We start from the raw sequence: 16,749 nt of genomic DNA, 5'->3' as shown, positions 1-16,749 counted from the left end.
TGGCTTGTCACCATGATCCTCCAGATCTCAGCTTCTTGAGTAGCTAGGATGACAGGTGTGAACCACCAGTGCCCAGAATGTGATGCCTTTTAAAAGAATCTTGGCGAGTGTGTAAAAGGATCCCCAAAGGGCTGGGATAGATCACGACCCAATCAAGGAGCTGGGATGGGGAATGCCGACTTTCCAGTCATTCTGTTCCCCAAATTTAAAGATGCCAAGTGGTGTTGTATGCATCAAACTCCTAGGCCAACAACCACCAGGCTTAATGCAGAAAAGATAAAGAATACCTAAAAATTGCAGTGTAGAAATCTCTCATTTTGCATGCACATAGTGTGTGTGTGTGTGTGTGTGTGTGTGTGTGTGTGTGTGTGTGTGTGTGTGTGTGTGTGTGTGTGTGTGTGTGTACCGGGTCTTGAACTCAGAGCCTAGGTGGTTACCTTTAACCTGTTTGCACAAAGTTGGTGCTCTACCACTTGAACTATAGTAGCTTCACTTCCCAGCTTTTTGGTGATTCATTGGAGATAAGAGTCTTCCCAGGTTAGCTTTGAATCTTGATTTATCCTCCAGTGTCTGCCTTGAGGAGCTAGGATTATAGGCTTGAGCCACTGGCATCCAGCTGCATGGATGTCTTTTCATAGTCTCTTCTGTTCTAACAGCTATCTACTTGCTCTGGCCTAGATCTCTGGACTCTACATCAGCTCCCAACAGCCCCTGACTGTGTGGAGAACATAAAGCTCAAACCTGTCAATGCATCCTATTTCTTTGTCCTCAGGGGAAGGAATGATTCCTTTGAAACCTGGAGGGGTAGGGGTAGGGGTAGAGACAGGTGGGATAGCTGTAGATGGGTGCTCAGCTAGAAGATAGATATCCTGTTTTATCCAAGAAGGAAAGCATGGCCAGATGTTAATGACTCATGCTCTTATATTCCTAGCTCCCTCAGGAGTCTGAGATCTGAGGATTGACATTCAGAGGCTACCCAGCAAAAAATATCTGTGAGACAGTCCTCTCCCAAAATACCACCTGAAAGCTGGAAGAAAAGCTCTGGCTCAAGTGGTACAGTGCTATCCTTGAATGAAAAAAACTGAAGGACAGTACCCGGGCCCTGAGTTCAAGTCCTACTACCAAGATGCACTCATGGGCATGTGCACACACACACACACACACACACAAACACACACAGAGGGAGGTGGTAATGATAAGCAGAGCTAGAACTGCGGGCAGTCCTGAAGCATAATCATAGTAAACTCTTAAACAACATCAGTTGTTTCTCCCTAAGTCTTTCTTGGGCTGAGGGATCTGTGCCTCCATCTAAGCACTGGGGAGGAAAGCTGGGTTCTGAGCCCTGGGACTACTGGGATATAGCGTTTACTACAAACAGCAGCCAGCCGGCACTGGATTCCTGAGACTACAAGTCTTTCATGAGCCCAACTCAACACCGCCCAAGGTGTGCCTGACAAATGTGCATTCTTGTGATATCCATATGAGTGGGCATTTACTGTTTTACCCCTCCTGGACCAGAACTGTTGTCTGAGACATCGATTTAGTGCTCAGATCCACACTGCTCTCATGATAGATGTCATTCTGATGATCGGGTTGATGACGTCCGTGTCACAAGGGTCGATCCATCTCTGGTACTGTGGCCCACTCTGTATGCAAAGGCCTCCGAGGAGGCTTCTCTAAAGAAGTGTAAGACACCTAGATATTGGGAGACCCTCAGGAACCCCCTGGAAAATACTCTGCTTAGAGCCACAGCATGAGGTCAAAGCAGGCCAGGTATTGGTCATGCAGCTCAAAAACTGGGCCTGGTTGCTGTCCCCAGCTCTTCATCTTACCACTTGAGCCACAGCACCACTTCCAGTTTTCTGGTGGTTCTTGGAGAACAGAGTCTCCCAGACTTTCCTGCCCAGGCTGGCTTTGAATGGCAATCCTCCAATCTCAGCCTCCTGAGGAGCTAGGAGGACATACATGAGCCACCAGCGCCCAGCTGATCTGGCCTTTCACCACAGTGGAGTAGGAGCTCCTGAAAGCTTTTCTTTATTTTCTCTGTGCCAGTACTGGGGCCTGAAATCAGGGTCTGGCCTGTGGTCTCTTTAGTTTTGCCCTCAAGACTGGCAATCTACCATTTGAGCCACAGCTCCATTTCTGGCTTTTGGTAGTTCATCGGCAAAAATGTCTCACTAACTTTCCTCCCCTGAGCTGGCTTTGATTCACGATCTCTGATCTCAGTGTCCTGAGTAGCTAGGATTTACAGGGGTTAAGCTACTGGTGACACTGGGCTAGAAGCTTTACTTAAGCAAGCATTCTTCCTTGCATTTGCCCTGACTCTTCCATGCAAAGGAGGCCTGAAGGTCAGGAGCTGTGGAAAATAGGCTTCTGGTCAAAGAAAATGGCTGGGGTCCTTGGTGAAAAGACACGATAATCTTCCCCTGGACCCCATTCTGCCCTAACTGTGACTCAAGTGTAAATCTTGTCCCAGACTTGAGTGTTCTGCCAGACTTGTCTGAAGCCGCAGAACTTTCATTCCACTGACACTACCAGCTCTACAACACACCTCAGGACCTTTGCCCAAGCTGTACTTATTGCCTGAGGCTCTCTGCCTTGTTCCACATCTTAGAGCTCCTGTGGAATTTTGGCACTGGTTATATCACCTCGTGGAGCAAGCCTTTCCTTCCCTTCTCCCCCTTTTAAAAATATATTGAGTTCCTACAGATTGAACTTGTGCAGGCTGACTGGAAAATGCTCTATTGTGTTGTTGTTGGTGGTGGTGGTCGTGTCTGTGTGTGTGTGTGTGTGTGTGTGTGTGTGTGTGTTTGTGTGTGTGTGTGCGTGTGTGCATGCGTGCATGTGCACCCACGCATGTGCATGCGTGCAAACACGCATGCCAGTCGTGGGGTTTGAATTCATGGCCTGGACGCTATCCCTGAGCTTTTGTGCTCAAGACTAGCACTGTACTACTTGAATCTCAGCTCTACTTCTGGCTTTTGGGGTTTAATTGGAGAAAAGAGCCTCATATATCCGTTCCTGCACGCAATTGGTATCCTCAGATCTCAGCCTCCTCAGTAGTTAAGATTACATGGGTGAGCCCCCAGCACCTGCCCTCTACCTCTTACCCATAACGGCCCTCCTCTGAGTCCCAGAAGAATATGTCTCACTCTGCTGACTTTTTTTTTTGTCAATCTTGGGGCTTGAACTCAGGGTCTGGGCATGTTCCTGAGCTGCTTTTTTTCAACACTAGCACTTTTATCACTTAAGCACAGTGTCTCTTTTGGCTTTTTCTCTTTCTGTGGTAGTGAGGAATCGAACTCAGGGCTTTGTGTGTGCTAAGTAAGCACTCTACCAGTAAGACACATTCGCAGCCCAAGGCTCATTTCTAAAAGAAGCTATGACGTTGGGATTTATTGGATTACCCATTTTGGGACAGAAATCGCTGACTGTTTCCTATCTTTGTCAGGATTTGGGACCATCATGAGACTCTGCAATAAGGAATAATGAATGAGTGATGGCCACCAGGCCCCAGAGGTCTAGGCTAACATCTTACAGGGAGATAGAGGAAATGGAGACACAACCTTCGACAACTCCTACAGCCTAGGAACTGTGGTTTCCCTGGAGGCAGTGGCTGGCTGCTAGGTGTTCTGATGGGACATCTCAGCCAGAGCATAATGCACCCATTGCACACACTGTAAAGCTGAATTCAGAAATCCTTAACCAAAAGACCACCAGAGGCCACCACCAATGTAAAAGCAAAGTAGTTTTTATTGCGAGCTCAAGCTTGGTCCCCTCAGATTTACATAGCAGCAACCGAGGTTTGCAGCACCTTTTATACACTTTTTAGGGAAGGCAGGGACTTTGCATACACCATAGCGTCTTCTAACAAATCACTACACACTGTGGGAAAATCATAAAACAATTCTATATTATGATTGGCGAACTACAATATGGGAAAGGACCAGAAACAAGTTGTTGGTTAGATCAAGGGGGCTGACATACTTTAAACTGGTTGGCTTGTACCACAGGGAAGTCTCAAGAGGATATGTGCTAAACTGCAGGGTGTCTGGTTTAGATAATGGTCACCAGACCACAGAAGGGGCTGTTTTGGAGTTTCTGATACCTTGACATCCTGCCTTAAGCAAACACCATGTGTTTCCCCAAATTATCTGTGCAAGGCTATTTCAGATATCTCCACATCCTGGCATCTAGTGTTCCCAGGACTGTCTGTGGCTGGAATAGGTCAAGGGTGGCAGAACTGAGTTGGGGTCTTCAGGAAAATAGAGTTGCATAGGTTCCTCAACACCAGTTGCACACACCAGCCCAGGCAAAGCCTTCGTGACTTCAGTTCTTAAATGGCAGGAAAGGATGCTTTGTTCAAGCTGCAGACTTAGTACTCTCTGAAGGCTTCTTCCAGTTTGCCCAGGTTGGGGGGCTGGGCATGGGCAACCTGCTGAAAGCCCATCATCCAGGACCTGTCACTGAGCTCCTTTTGCTCAATGGTAGTGCTCTGCAACTTGAACCACTCAGTGATTTTGTTTGTTTATTTCTTTTGTTTTCCTGTGATCTCTTAAGAAATACAAGTGTCGCGGACTTTCCTGCCCAGGCTGCATTCAAATTGGCATCTCAGCCTTCTGAGGAGCTAGGATCACAGGAAGGAACCACTGACAACCTGGCTTACTTTTCTTCTTGTTGTTCTTTTTTTTTCGTGACAATCTGAAATATTAACGGTGTCATTCCAATGGTTTGCATTCCAAGAAAACTTCCCAGGCCTGGAATTCGAATGCTAGGACTGGCACCCACAAATAGAGGGAGATCCTGCAAACTCATATCTATTCATTTGAATGCTAATGGAATGTTATAAAAGTAATAAGTAAATTTGAAATTAATTCATGATTCTATTTTAGAATGCGACACAAAAATTATTGAATTTATATCTTCCATTCTAGCACCATGGTAGGATTAAGGATATTGACTGATATTTTATTAATGCTTTTGTAAGTATTCAACGATGATTCTTCATTAAATGGAGGCATAATTTAATAACTAATAATTGGTAATTATATATATAACTTAATAATATAATATTCCCTCTGTATATATATACACATATATATGTATGTATATATATGTATACATATATACATATATATACATGTATATACATGTACATATATATATATTGGGCACTACTATGGCTTGATTATAGGTCCTCAGAATTTCCTGGCAGCTCAGTTTGCTGGAGGCTGGTGTGCTAAGACTGTGACCCATTTATGAATTGGGCATTGTAGGCTGTGAGTTGAAATCCCCGCATGGCCAAAAATTTATTCATGGAGTAAGAAGCCAATTTTGACAAATTTTTTTCCTTCTCTGTGAAAGTCCTGGGTCTCAGTATATGTGATATGATATAATAAAATAAATGTTATATGTACAATAATACTAAATAAATAAGGGTAATAAATATCATATGGAGTAAACCCATATGACATAGATCTAATATATGACTATTATATTTTGTAGTGCTGAGGCTTCAATTCAGGCCCTGGGAACTTGTCTGAATTGCTTGCCTTCGAGGACGGTGATCTTCCCCTTCACCCACAGTGCCTCAGAATTCCCCAGACCCTGAGTTTAAATCCCAGGCCTGCAAGAAAAATGGGGCAAATTCCAAGCCATGATGATGATGATGATGATGATGATGATGTTTTGGGTCAACCACCGGGCTTGAACTCAGGTCTTGGTATCTCTGCCACAGCCGATCCTTGGATCCCAGGTCCCGAGTTCAAATTTCGGGGCTGGCAAAAATAAAAATAAAAACGAGAAGGATAAAACTGAGAAGTTCAAGGAGGTGGTTTTACTTTTTTTTTTTCATTGCATTGTGACCATCCTGGGTCTAAATGACAATGCCCAGAAAGTGTACATGACCTTACATTGCTGATATTTGGATGACTATTAGGGAAGCCAACCCGAAACCGGCAACTTAAGCCTGGAAATCGAATCCTGGACTGCCAGGATGGCAGGAGATTCTAAAAAACAATTTCCAATATACATCTGTGTAAATGGAATTTTGTAAAAGTAACAATTACCTTAGTAGTTAGTGTACGATTATATTATAAAATTATACACAATTATACAACTTTGAATAATTTTCAATTAATATTTTATTATGTATTCAATCATGATGCTTAAAAAAGGAAGGAATAATTTAATTGCCAATAATTGGTAGTAATAATGTATATGCAATTTCATAATATAGAGACATCTCACGTTATATACATCTATCCATCTATCTATCTATCTATCTATCTATCTATCTATCTATCTATCTATCTGCAAGTCTAAACATTTATCTTTTTATACACTTGTCACTAATGGGGCTGAGTGATAGAGGGCTCGCCTCGTACGTACAAAGCCCTTGTTTCGATTCCTCACTACTGTGTGCATAAGAAAATCCAGAAGTTGTGCTGTCGCTCAAACAGTTGAGCACTAACTTTGAGCATAAAAGATTAGGGACTGTGTCTAGACCCTTCCTCAAGACCCATGACTGGCACTAAAACAAAAAATAAAAAGGAAAATATAGAATGTTCTGACTGCAACTATATAAGAATAGGGCTGCAAATACCTCATCACAGAGCAAGGAGGGAGTCTAGTGCTGACAGCTGCCGTCTAACCTGACTTAGCCAGAGGTGAACCACTGCAACCCATCTCCACAGAACCGGATGCTGCTGGCTTACTTACCCCTGTCATCCAAGATACTCAGGGACTGAGATCTGACACTGGTGGGTTTAAAACCAGGCCCTGTCAGGATGTCTGTGAAACTCTGAGCTGTGGCTCAAAGTGGTAGAGCTCTAGTCTTGAGCAAAAAATCTTAGGACAGTACCCCCAAACTGTCAGTGCAATTCCATGGCTGATGCCCTCCCTCCAAAACCCCATCCCTCTAAAATCTAAATTTGGACTGTTTGTGAGGTGTTTCTGAAAGAATTGTGATACTGATGAAAGCACCTTAATTTAATGACAGCATGTGGGATACAGCTATGTGATCAGTCCTTCATGAGATGTTGTGTGTTGAGTCATTCACGTGGTGCATTTTTTCATCTGGTTCTTGTAAGAGCTCCACAAGTAAGATGATGATTTGCCCCTGTCAGGGCCAAAATTATGTATGTACCTATCTCTAGTGAGTTGTCTCCTGCAGACAATTTTTTTGGCTTAAGTTTCTCAGTCATGAACCTTGAACTCAGGACCTAGCCACTGACACTTACCTGTTGGGATCATGGCTAGTGCCCTACCATGTGAAGCCAAGGAACACCTTGCAACAGAGTGTTAGGGTCTAGGCATATAGTAGCTAAGGACTGTCATCCTGCCTACTCAGGAAGCTGAGATCTGACGATCTGGGTTCAAAACTATCCCAGACACAAATGGTCCATGAGACTTTCATCTCCTATTCACCATTTAGAAACTTGAAGTGGAAGCCTCGTGCCTGTCATACAAGCTACTCAGGTGGCAGAGAGCTGAGGATCACGGGTCCAAAACCAGCCTGGGCAGAAAATTCCTTGAGATGCTCCTCTCCAGTGACCCACCACAAACCAGAAGGGGTGCTGTAGCTCAAGCAATTGGCTTTAGCTGAAGAGCTCAAGGACAGCACCCAGGCCTAGATTTCAATTCTTCCAACTTCCAAGAAAAGAAAGAAAGAAAGCTGCAGTGGTGTACTGAGAATGTGTCTTATTGGTAGAGTGTTTTGCATGTATGAATCCCTGGGTTTGGTTCCTTAGTACCGCATCACTAGCAAAACGCCTGAAGTGGCTGTGTGGCTCAAGTGGTAGAATGCTATCCTTGTACAGGAAAAACTCAAGTACTGTGCTCAGGTTCTGAGTTCAAGCTCCAGGACAAGTGAATGAACACACATACATGTACACACACACACACACACACACACACACACACACACACACACACAAACACACACACTGATGCCAGAAGTGAAGCTGTGACACCAAATGGTAAAGCACTGAGCTTCTGTTCTGAGCTCATGGTAAGCACCCAGGTCCTGTGTTCAACCCTGATACACAGCCACCCAGGGCCCAACTAGGAGAGGTCAAAGGTTTCAAAATCTGATGAGCTTCACCAGCCCTAGATGACAGGAAGCATTGTGAGATTACACATGTGCTTAGATTTAGAAGCTTCCAGAAACCTAGGGAGGCACCATTGCCAATAATGAGTCAATTCATTAGGTCCAGCTACCTAGTTGTCTGCCAGAAGGACCCTTGAATTAATTGTAGCAGATTATTTTAAAACTAGAACATAGTCTAACAAAGACAGGATAAGTGCAGGGAACTTGGCCTATCATGGGAGGTGGCACAAATAAAGACTTCCTGTCAAAACAGCACTGGAGAGAGAGATAGCTTGGGGGTACAAAGAGGCCTTTTTCTCCTGGCCTTCAGAGCCAGCCCACACTCCTCCTCACTAATTGGCCTCGATGGAGTTTTTTGTTACACAGCAGTACAGGAGTGAGGGCTTTTGTCTGCCTGTTCCAACAATGAGGCAGACTTCCTCCAGCAGTCCCTGGTGAGGAGAAAACCTCAGGATAAAATGGGAACAGCAAAGGAAGCCCCGGAACACGCACTGTCTTGAAAGCACTTTCTGTGAAATGAAATCATTCTATTCAAAGCAAATTTCCTAGCTGGATGCCTTTCATCATAGGGACTCTGGACCTTCACTGATAGAAATATATGCATACATACATGGGGACACATAGAGTTACTGGCTATTTTTTTGGCTGTGGCGGGGGGTTGTACTATGAGCCTAGGCACTGTCCCTGAGCTACTTTTGCTCAAGGATAGTGTTCTGCCCTTGAGCCATAGCCCCACTCATGGAGATTTTGTATTCCTGTGGTCCCTCAGAAATGAGAATGTGGTGGACTTTCCTGTCCTGGCTGAATTCAAACCGGCATTCCCTACCTCTCAGCCTCCTGAAGTGCTAAGAATACAGGCAGGATCTGCTGACACCTGAGTTTCTTTCTTCTCATACTTTTCTTTCATCGTGACAATCTGAAATCTTCACAGTGTCATTCCAATGGTTTGCATTTCAAAGTAAACTACCCAGGTCTGTAGTTCAAATGCCAGGACTGCCACATACAAATGGCAGGAGATCTTGAGAAAATCATTCCTATCTATAGGAATGCTTACTGTAATGTTATAAAAGTAACTATTAAATTTGCAGTTATTTCATGATTCTCTTATAGAATGCAACACAAAAACTATTGGATTATGTCTTCCATTCTTGAACAATGGTATAATTCTCCTAATTAAGGAATAGTGACTACTTTTACATTAATGCTTTAATAAGTAGTCAACCATGATATTTCATTAAGTGGAAGCATAATTCAATAACTAATAATTCATAATATATATAATTTAATATCCTTACATTGTCTCTCTCTCATATATATAGCTAAAGACACATCTGCCTGTCTATCTATTTATCTGTCTGTCTGTCTATCTATCTATCTATCTATCTATCTATCTATCTATCTATCTATCTATCTATCTATCTATCTATCTATCTATCTATCTATCTATCTATCTATCTATCCACCAATGCTATTGCTTCATCGAAGGTCCTCAGAACTGACTGGCAGCTCAGTTTGCCAAAGGCTTTTGTTTTACAACTGACCCATTCATGAATTGGGCATTGTGGGCTGTGAGTTCAAGTCCCAGCATGGCCAAAAGTTTATATGTGGAGTCAGAACCCAATTTTGACACATTTATTTCCCTTCTTGGTGAAAGTCCTGGGTCTCAATATGATATCTAATCCATATGCAAATAAATCCATGTGATAAGATGTAATAAATGAAATAAATGTTATATATGTAAGAATACTAAATAAAATAAATAAAAATAAATAAGGGTAACAAATGTCATATGGAGTAAACTCATGTACGTAAATAGATCTCATGTTTGAATATTATTTTTAACAATGCTGGGGCTTGAATTCCGTCCCTGGAAACTGGTCTGAAATTCTTGTCTTCCACCTCGGTGAGTTTCCCCTTCCCCACAGTGCCAGAGAGTTAATCATACCCTGAATTGAAATCCCAGGCCTGCCAGAAAAATGGTGCAAATTCCAAGCCTGGGTCTTAATTTTTTTTGACCAGGATCATGGACTGTCTTGAAAGCACTCTCTGTTCTATGACATCATTCTATTCAAAGCAAATATCTTAGTTGTTTGCCTTTCTTCATAACAACTGTATGTTCACCGATAGAAATACATGCATACATACATAGACACATGGAGTTACTGGCTCTTTTTTATTTTTGGTGCAGGTGCTGAGACTTGAACTACGAGCCTAGCCATTGTGCCTGAGATCCTTTTACACAAGGTAGCACTTTATTGTGCCTTAATCCATGATACATCATTAAATTGAGGCATAATTTAACACCTAATACCTAGTAATTTAACAATAATTTAATACCTAATAATTATTAGTAATATATTACATGTAATTTAATAATATACAGACATCTCACATTCTATCAATATATTTATATGTTTAAATATACAGTGGAATATATATATATATATATATATATATACATCTCTCTATAAATATATACATATATATATTTATTTGCAGCAATTTACAAATCTACCTATTTATATATTGGCCACTCCTGGGGCTAGAACTCAGGTCCTGGGAATTGCCTGGCAGTGAATTTGTTTGAGACTGCTGTGCTTACAATGACACCTTGATTAATTGGGGATTCCGTGCCCTGAGTTCAAATCCCAGCAGTGCCGAAGACAGTAGGTGAGTAAGAAGCCAATATTGTCCTGTTTTTTTTGTGTGGAAATATTGTGTCCTAGGTACAATATGTAATATCTATGCAAATACATATATATGATACACATTATACATGTATATAAATATTATTTTTGCCTGTTCTGGGGCTGGAATTCACACCCTGGGAAATGCTCCTGAATTTTTTTCTTCCAGGAGGTTAGCTTCCACTTCACCCACAGCAAAATAGAGTTACCCAGTCCCTGAGTTCAAATCCCAGGTCTGGCAGATAAAATGGCCCAAATTCCTAGCCAGGACCTTAACTTTATTGGTGGTGCTGGCATGGGGCTTGAATTCAGGTCATCACAACTCTGCCTCAGCCTTGATTACCCTAGGCTGGGGTGCAGCTTTTACACCCACAGATGATCCAGGGATCCTAGGACCAGAGTTCAACTCCCAGCTTTGGCAAAAAAAACAAACCAACCAAGATGGAAGAGGAAAAACCAGGAAGTTTTACACAACAGTTTTACCTTTGTTTCCTTAGCACTGTGACCATCCTGGGTCTTAATGACTTGGCTTGAAAACTGTACAAGACCTTGCATGGTCGAAGGCTGGTGGGCTGTCAGTGAAGCCTCAGCCCAACCTAGAAACCTAGGCCCTGAGTTCGATCCTGGGACTGCCACCTACAGGGCTGAAGATCCTAGAGAACTCGTTCCTATCTATAGGAACAATAATAGAATGTTTGTAATGTACTAATTAAATTACTAATTAGCTAGTCATTCTAGTATAAAATTGTATGAAATAAATATAGGTCATTGATTAATTTAATTAATACTTTATTAAGTTTCCTACCGTGATTAATTAATGGAGGCATAATTTTAGACTAAATAATTGGTAGTAATAGAATATATAAAAATAAGATATGGGCATCACACTTTATATAGAATTATACATTAGAATCTACATAAATGTCTATCTGTCTCTGTATAAATTTATTTATAGATACATATACATATGTAAATACACACACACACACACACACACACACACACACACACACACACACACACACACACTTGAATCTACACATCTATCTGTTTATATATTGACCACTCCTAGGGCTTGATCTCAGGTCTTCAAATTTGCCCTACATCTTCATTTGAATCAGACTGGTGTGCTAATATTGACCCATTCATGAAGTGAGCCTTCTAGGCCCGAAGTTCAAATCACAGAACTGCCCATTAAACCATTAGATGTGAACTTGTATGGTTTGTGAAATTTTCCTTAAAGAACGGTGATATTGATGAAAGCACCCTAATTTTAATGACAGCTTGTGGAACAGAGCTATGTGCTGAGTCTTCACAGGGTGCAGTGTGCTGAGTCCTGCATTGGGTGCTAAGTCTTTCACAAGATGCTGTGTGCTGAGTCCTGCAAAGAGTGACATGTACTGTGTCCTTCACAGGGTGCATTCTTACATCGTGTCCTTGTAAGAGATCCACAACTGAGATGATTATGCAGACAAGAATATTGAGTCTCAGATATGCTCCCATGGCAAGTATAAAATTATGTATTACTGAAGACTAGTGAGTTGTCTTCTGTGGACAAATGTTTTCTTTTTTTCTGTCATGATCCTTGAACTCGGGTTCTAGGTGCTGACTCTTACCTCTAGGGCTCATGGCTAGCACTTCACCACTTGGAACCATGGACCACCTTGCAGCAGAAGCCAAGCCCAAGGGGTCAGTAGCTGGTCTGTCATCCCGCCTTCTCAGGAACCTGAAATCTGAAGATCTGGGTTCCAAAATATCCCAGACACAAAAGGTCCCATGAGACTATTATCTCCAATTCACCACTAAGAACCTGAAGTGGAAGCAGGGTGCTTTCCTTATGCTGGTAATCCTAGCTACTCAGGCGAATGAGATCTGAGGATCATGGTTCAAATCAAGCCTTGGCAGGAAAGTCTTTGAGACACTTAGCTCCAATGAACCACCAGAAAACCTGAAGTGGCGCTGTGGCTCAAGTGGTAGAGCACAAGACTTGAGCTGAAGAGCTCAAGGAAAGCACCCAGGCCCAGACTTCAACTCCTACAACTGACAACAACAACAACAAGACAGAAAACACTAACAAATCTGAGGTAGAGGTCTGGGAAAGTGCATTAGGGATAGAGTGTTTTGCATCTATGAAACCCTAGGTTTGATTTGTCAGGATCATATCATTAGGAAAAACCCTGAAGTGGCTCTGTGGCTCCAGTGGGAGAAGGCTATCCTTCTACAAGAGAAACTAGGTACAGTGCTCAGGTCCTGAGTTCAAGCTCCAGGACTCATGTATGTGTGTGCGTGCACACATACCCCCACCCTCCCACCCCCACACAAACACACACACTCACAGACCAGAAGTGATGTTGTTACACAAAATGGAAAAGCACTGGGCTTCTGCACTGTGCTCCTGCTCAGCTCAAAGGCCTTGTGATCAAAACCTAGCCACCCAAGGCCCAACAAGGAGAGGTCAAAGGTTTCAAAACATGATGAGCTTCACCAGCCCTAGATGACAGGAAGCTTTGTGATATCCAACATGTGCTTGGATTTCCCAAACCTAGGAGAGGCATCATAGGCCCATCATTGCTCCAATGAAACATTTCATTAGATTCAGTGCCCTAGTTGTCTGCCAGAAGTACTCCTGAGTTATATTGAGCACTTTATCTGAACACAAAAACATAGTCTCACAAAGGCAGGATAAGTGCACATAACTTTATCTGCCATGGAAAGTGGCACAAATGAAAACTTGTTGTTAAAACAGAGCACTGGGGAGAGAGATAGCTTGGGGTACAAAGAGACCCTTTTCTCCTGACCTTCAGAGCATGCCCACATTCATCCTCACTAACTGGCTCAGGTGGAATTGTTTGTTACCAAGCTGTACAGGAGTGAGGCCTTTTGTCTGCCTGTCCACACAATGTGAGAGACTTCTTCCAGCAGGCCTGGGATGCAGAGAAACCCTCAGGTTACACTGGGAATAGTGATGAGTTCCCGGGAACATGCACTGTCTTGAAAGAAGTCTCTGTGTTATGAAATTATTGTATTGAATACAAATTTCCTAACTTGGTGCCATTCATCATAGCTATTCTATAGCTTCACCTATAGGAATACATCCATACATAGACAATGACATGTAAGTACAGGATCTTTTTGAGGGGGCAGGTCCTGAGGTTGAACTATGAGCCTAGGCATTGTCCCTGAGCTCCTTTTGCTCAAGGGTAGTACATGAAGCTTGAGTCATAGCCTCAATTCTGTTTTTTTTTGTGATCTCTTAGAAGTAACAGTGTCATAGACTTTCCTACACTGGCTGGATTCAAGCTAAGATACTCTCCATCTCAGCATCCTAAGGAGGTGGGATTACAATCAGCAGCCATTGACATATTCTTTCCTTTCTTATTCATTTTTTAATCTGGACAATCTGACTTCTTAGCAGGGTCATTCCAATGGTTTGAATTAATAAGTAAACTACCCAATGTTTATTATAGTTGCTTTCTCTCCTCATCTTCTTCTCTGGTCATAGGTTTGAGGCCAAACGTGAGAAATGAGTGTCACAGTATTTTGGAGCAAATATCCACAGGATATGCCAATTCTGTCACTTAGCATTGAGCTAGAATTTACTGTCTCAGGATGAGAGGACCGAAATCTGGAGTGATCCTCATACTGTCTGCATTGCTCCTTTTGCCTATGAAATGATCTAATCATTATGAGTGTTTTGTGTCTCCAACTTTAAGTATCTAGAACACACTAGAAGCATCTTTGTGTTTCTGTTTTTCTCTAGTACCTCTCGAGATTTAGACTAAGGATTTGTGTGAAGCAGCTCCTCTGCGAATCCCTGAGAAAAGCCACTTGAAGCCTCTTCAGGAGATCGCCATTCAAAGCCAGCTGAGCAGGAAACTCGGTGAGACACTTATCTACAATAAACCACCAGTGAACCAGAAGTGGAGCAGTGGCCCAGAGGGTAGAGCTCCAGCTTTGAGAGAGAAAGCTGAGCAGGACGTACAAGCCAGACCATGCAGGAAAGCCTGGGAGTTGATTATGTCCAATTAACGACCAGATAGCTCTTCAATTACTTTCTGTTGGCATGTTGCATGGGCCTAGGTGAGAAGTCTTGCCCCTGTTATCTGATGATACAGGTAACTGGGACCTGAGATCCTAGGACCCATGGGTCCTACAGAAGAGAAGTATTTTTTAGACATCATATCAGCAAAATTTGGGCATAATCACTGGAGTGCTTCAGAAATATGGAGAAAAACAGTTTGGGACCAGCGAGTTAAAACAATAAACAGAGCAGCAGAATAAAATCCCATATAGATTAGAGGAAAACAACACTCATTTTTTGCTATGTGAATTAAGAAGGCCATGTACACTTAGAAGGTATCACAAGTTTGTACCTAAAATATTGCATTGATACATTTTATATTCTGATATATATTCTAAACCTAATTATTTATATTCTAATTGTATTGATTGGAATAAATATCAATTTATTTGTCAAATTATCAAATAATTCTAGTAACTTTCGTAGTGTGAAATATAAAATCATCACATATAAATGTAAAATATATAACTATATATAATATAATGAAAAGGCTCATGTTTTGCATTGCTCTGTTGTGGTTAGGGTATCAAAGGCAACTCTGTTTTAAAGTATTATTCCATTATCTCTACCTCAGTGTTTGGTAGAGTTAAACCTAAAGCTTTACCATTTGTAGATTTACAGCCTGGATGCAAGAGGAACCACTGTGGTTAAAACATTAGCAATTTAGGGAGGTTGAGCTTTTCTTCATGTGTCTATTGGCCATTCTTCTTTCTTCTTCAAAGAAGTTTCTCTTTAAGTCTTTAGCCCACTTATTTATTGGACAGTTGTTTCTTTGAGTATTTGTTGTTGGGGATTTAATTTTTTGAGTTCCAAGTATATTTTAGATATGAGACCCGTGTCCGTTGTATGGCTAGTGAAGATCTTCTCACAATCCGTGGGCTTTCTATTGATCTTGCTAGCTATGTCCTTTGCCATGCGGAAGCTCTGCAACTTCATGCAATCCCATTTGTCCAACCTTTCTTTGATTTGTTGTGTTTCCGGGTCTCTATTAAGAAAATTTCGGCCTGCGCCAAGGAGACCTAGGGTTTCTCCTATTCCATCCTGTAATGTTTTCAGAGTGTCTGCTTTGACTCCGAAGTCTTTGATCCATTTGGAGTTGATTCTGGTGTAGGGTGATAATGCAAATCAAGACAACATTGAGATACCACCTCACCCCAGTTAGAATGGCAAAAATGAAGAACTCTAATAACAACAGATGCTGGAGGGGATGTGGACAGAAAAGAATCTTACTGCATTGTTGGTGGGAGTGTAAACCTGTTCAACCACTTCTCAAAAAACTTCACATTCAGCTCCCCTATGACCCAGCAATCCCACTTTTGGGCATTTACCCAAATGTTTACAAACAAGACCACACTATAGCTATCAGCACACCTATGTTTATTGCAGAATTATTTACCATAGCTAAGATATGGAACCAATCCAGATGCCCCTCAGTACATGAATGGATCAAGAAAATGTGGTATATATACACAATGGAATTCTATGCCTCCATCAGAAAGAATGGCATTACCCCATTTGTTAGGAAATGGAAAGATTTGGAAAAAATTATATTAAGTGAAGTAAGCCAGGCCCAAAGAAACCTAGGTCCCATGGTTTCTCTTATTTGCAATATCTAGTATATGTATGAGTCAAGCAGAAAAGGTCAGATAATGTGATGTTAGGAAAATGAATCCTTAGATATGTATTTAAATGTTATTTTTCTTTCATGCATTTGTTTCTAACGCACTTATAAGATTATCTTTTTGTTGCTTTGTATGTCCCTCCTCCAGATTATAACCCCTGCTTTCACTGTATTTGATGTCGGTATAATTTGTGAAGGAGAAAGGGAAAAACAAGTCGTTTAAGGATACAGGTGGACCTGTTGCAACAAT

Source organism: Dipodomys spectabilis, unplaced genomic scaffold, assembly GCF_019054845.1.
Source record: "Dipodomys spectabilis isolate Male_0828 unplaced genomic scaffold, ASM1905484v1 ptg000327l, whole genome shotgun sequence".
Lineage (NCBI taxonomy): Eukaryota > Metazoa > Chordata > Mammalia > Rodentia > Heteromyidae > Dipodomys > Dipodomys spectabilis.
The sequence above is the reverse complement of the archived record's forward strand: the minus strand, read 5'-3'. Positions refer to the sequence as shown.